This window comes from Populus euphratica, unplaced genomic scaffold (assembly GCF_000495115.2).
Source record: "Populus euphratica unplaced genomic scaffold, PopEup_1.0 scaffold4513.1, whole genome shotgun sequence".
Classification (NCBI taxonomy): Eukaryota; Viridiplantae; Streptophyta; class Magnoliopsida; order Malpighiales; family Salicaceae; genus Populus; species Populus euphratica.
This window is the reverse complement of record NW_011504298.1, coordinates 1,448-5,435: the sequence shown is the minus strand read 5'-3', so window position 1 is coordinate 5,435 and position 3,988 is coordinate 1,448. Positions and strand designations below refer to the sequence as shown.

The 3,988-nt window shown below is 27.0% G+C and overlaps 1 long non-coding RNA gene across 1 annotated transcript; it reads left to right on the top strand.

Annotated features, from left to right (window-relative positions):
• Positions 1 to 1,370: 1,370 nt before the first annotated feature.
• Positions 1,371 to 2,842, top strand: LOC105120048 (uncharacterized). The gene is made up of 3 exons (XR_841247.1): positions 1,371 to 1,590; positions 1,672 to 1,787; positions 2,582 to 2,842. It is a non-coding gene; the product is annotated as an uncharacterized LOC105120048 (long non-coding RNA).
• Positions 2,843 to 3,988: the final 1,146 nt, after the last annotated feature.

Sequence of the window (3,988 nt, the reverse complement as noted above, 5' to 3'; positions counted from 1 at the left end):
TTTTTTTGTAAATTTTTTAAATTGATATTTTTTCATAATTTTGTCCTTCAAAATTTAATTGGTTAAGAATTAAACTTCTTAGTTAAACCAAGATAAAGAATTTCATGGATTACAAGTTTTGAGATAAAATTGAATTTAAGATGTTTTTTCTAGTTATTCCCTTCTTGAGCTAATGTTTTTTTATTTATTATTATTTATTTATTTTTAAGAGTTTCAAAGGTTAACGTGAGTTGACTTTTGATTTTTTGTTTTTGTTATTTTTTTAGATTGAGTTATTTCAATTTTATTCATTAACATTTAATTTATTTAAAATTGACCTTTTACAATTTTTTTCTCATTTTCTTTTTATTAAGTTATGATCGCATGGTTTATAGATTAACCCAAATTAACTTAAATGTTTTTTTTTTGCTATTATAGGTTTAGTTTCAAGTTCATAACCAGAATCACTAGTTTCAAAAATAAATTAGTTTTTTTATCCTTAAAAAAATAATTTATTTCAATTTCATCATCCAATATTTAATTTATTGAAAATTAATCTTCATACTTTATTTTTTTATTTTTTATATAATTATCCTGATCTTATATCCATGATCGCAGTTTACAGGTTAACCTGAGTTGACTCATACTTTTTTTTTTATTTTTTATTTTTATATTTCAACATTAAAATGTTTGATAATTAAACTTCATGATTTTATTCAATTCATTTTCAAATGCAATCACCTTACTATAACAACCAGGTCAAAGATTTTTTTATCTTAATCTAGCTAGGTTTGAATTGTTTTTTATTTTTATTTTTAATTATATTTTTTTTGAATTTTCATTATTTAACATTTTACTTGCTAGAAATTAAGTTTCATCTTTTTATTTTTTTAAGTTATTATGTTCTTATTTGACTTATTAGGATTTCACCTTCAAGGTTTTTTTTTATGTTTTGTTGTATAAGATTATCTCAATTATATACTAATAGTAAAAGAATTTGTGAATTAACTTGGCTTAGATGATTTTTTATTGTTTTTTATTTTTCCTTAAATATTAAGTTGTTTTATAATTTGGATAGATACAAATTGATTTTTTTTTATTTTTTTCATTGTTATTTATTTATTTAATGTAATTGTATTTTTTATTAAATTACAAATTAAACAAATAAGTAGAATTTTATTTTGTTTTTTTAGTTTTTTATATTAAAAAAATTACCCGGCCCGAACAAAGTGTGGGACACAAATCTAATTTTACTCTATTTATTATGAAAGGCTTTTCAATCTAATAAAATAAATAAATAAATAAAAATTAAATCAAATAAAATCTGCCTTCCAGCTTTGACCAGGAAAAGGCTCCTCTTCCGCGTTACACTTGTAGAAATAAAAGGGTGTCTGTACCGTCTGCAAAGCAACTCTCTCTCTCTCTCTCATATTTTTTGCTCTTTCAAAAAGGAAGAATAAAAAATCCTAAATAAATCTATCTAGGGTTTCTGGATCTCTTATTTCTCTTCAACAAAAATGGACGCCATAGATTCCGTCATCGATCCTCTCAGAGAATTCGCTAAAGATAGCGTCCGACTCGTCAAACGCTGCCACAAACCTGATCAAAAAGGTATAATTTTTTTTTTAATTATTGGATTGTCGCGGTAAAAAAAAATAGGGATTTTGAAAATTCTGGTTTTATATTTTGTAGAATTCACGAAGGTGGCGACTCGTACTGCAATCGGATTCGTGGTTATGGGATTTGTTGGGTTCTTCGTAAAGTTGATTTTTATCCCAATTAATAACATCATCGTTGGTGCTTCTTAGGTAATGTTTCGATTTCAGTATCACTTTTTTGTTTTTTGTTGATAGAATTTTTAATTTTTTTTATTGTTTATTTTTTTGAGAGATTTGTTGATGATGATGCATGGCGGATTGATTGTTTTGATTTTTTAATATTTGGGATAATTATTATGAGGTTTATACTTGGTTAAATGGTGTTATTTTTAGAAAATAATGATTAAATCAAGAAGTTGTAGCAATTGGGATATCTTATAATCGAATTTAGTTTTATTGTCGATGAAGATTTAAGATCTGTTTGTGTTTTATACATAATTAACAAATTGAAAATTATTATGATTTATGTCTGTATGGTTTGCACAATTAGATTGAGCTTGCTATGATTTGCAAGTAGTGGTGTGGTTTGTTTAATTGTCCCTACTCTTGATTTTGATAATGGTTTTGATTATTTTCGTTTGCAATGTACTCGTGGTTGTATCATTGCACATTGATGCTTTTGGGGTCGCCATTGAAAATTACTATAGCTTATGCATGTATCATTATTGATAATGGTTTGTTTAATTATTCTTGCTCTTGATTTGATAATGGCTTTGATTATTTTCTTTGCTATGATGCAAGTTGTTTTGGCCTTTTTGTTATGCAGTACGTATAGAATTGCGGTCATGCCTCCATCTCTATAAACTTAATATTTTCTTGATTTTCCATGTTTATTTTTCCTTGTGGTTTTAGAGAATGGTCATGTGGTTCTATTAGGCTTTATTTAAATTGTTTTGGAATTGTTTTTGAACAAAAGCTGATTTTACTTTCCTCTAAAATTGCAGGTGGTATGGATCATCAAGAGGCAATCTGATAAAAAAAACTTATCTTTAATGAGGAAGCTTAGCTTTTAGCTTGCTTAATTTTCTTTTTGATTTGTTTGCAATATTTCACAAACAAGGAAATTATCAATATCAAAACTTTTTTTATGGTTCTTGTAGGCTCTGCATCTGTTTGTTTGTGATATTCCACAAACAAGGAAATTATCGATACCAAGACTCTTTATGATTCTTTTAAGCTCTGCGTTTGTTTGACCCTTTGTGTGATCTTAAGCTCTTATGCCTTTCCTTATCGATGTTGTAATGGATGAGTTAGTTGTCTCACCTCGTCTCTTCCAATATGTGGAGAGATTCAAGCTCATGTGTAAGTAGTCGGGAAAGAACTACAGTACAATAATGGTCTCTTTTTGTTTCGCTTGTTGTCATGATCTGGACTTCCGTAACGTGAAATTTACAGTGTGGTACATGCAATGCTCAGCCAAAAAAGTTTTTGAAAATAAATGGGGACGATATTAGATAATGAATGCCCATTCTTAACATAGAATATGAAAGTCGATAAATGCTAGTTTATGATTTGTTAGTGTTTTCAAAATAAGATATAAATATATTTGGTTGATGAAGATGAAAATATAATTTTTTATATATGAAAATAAGGCTGTATTGTTTAGTGATAGAAAACAAAGGAATGCCAACAAAGGAATGCTTGTACTCATCACCAAAACATATCCAAGATCATCATCTAGGATTTTATTGGAAAGATATCGAAAGTTTGTTATATTTTATTTCGAAACAATAAAAAAATGTATTTTAAACATGGTTTTATATATATATATATATATATATATAGAAAACAAAAGGATTTCTTACACTCGCCACCAAAACATATCAAAGATCATCTGGGACTTTCCTGGCTTGCCTGCTTCAGGTGTAGTTTATCAGTTCGGATTTCGGCAATAGAAGGAAAGGAAAGGAAAAAAGAGGATCAGTTCCTGATGCTACTAGTAGAGTCCAAAACGGCATGAATTGAATTGAAGAACCATTAGTGAGATCCCGGAGCCGCCCAAGAACGCATGGGTACGCTTTCTTTATCTAGAAAATAGAAATTAATACAGGCCCAACCTATGCAAATTAAAATCAATTTTATTATCCAGAATTACAGCATTTCAACTCAAAAATCTTGCGGTGAAAAGCAGTAATAAATATCAACTTAACTATCTAAATTGTTTTTGTTTTATATATAATAATTAATTTATATTTTATTAAATAATGAACAACCTTGAATATTTAAAAATTAACTAACCTCAGTAATTTTATTTTAAATATATCAATTTTCTTTGTATTATTTCTCTTACTTATATGTTTTATTTATAATATTTGTATGTTTTCTATTAAAAAGAAGGAGAGAAAAACTGA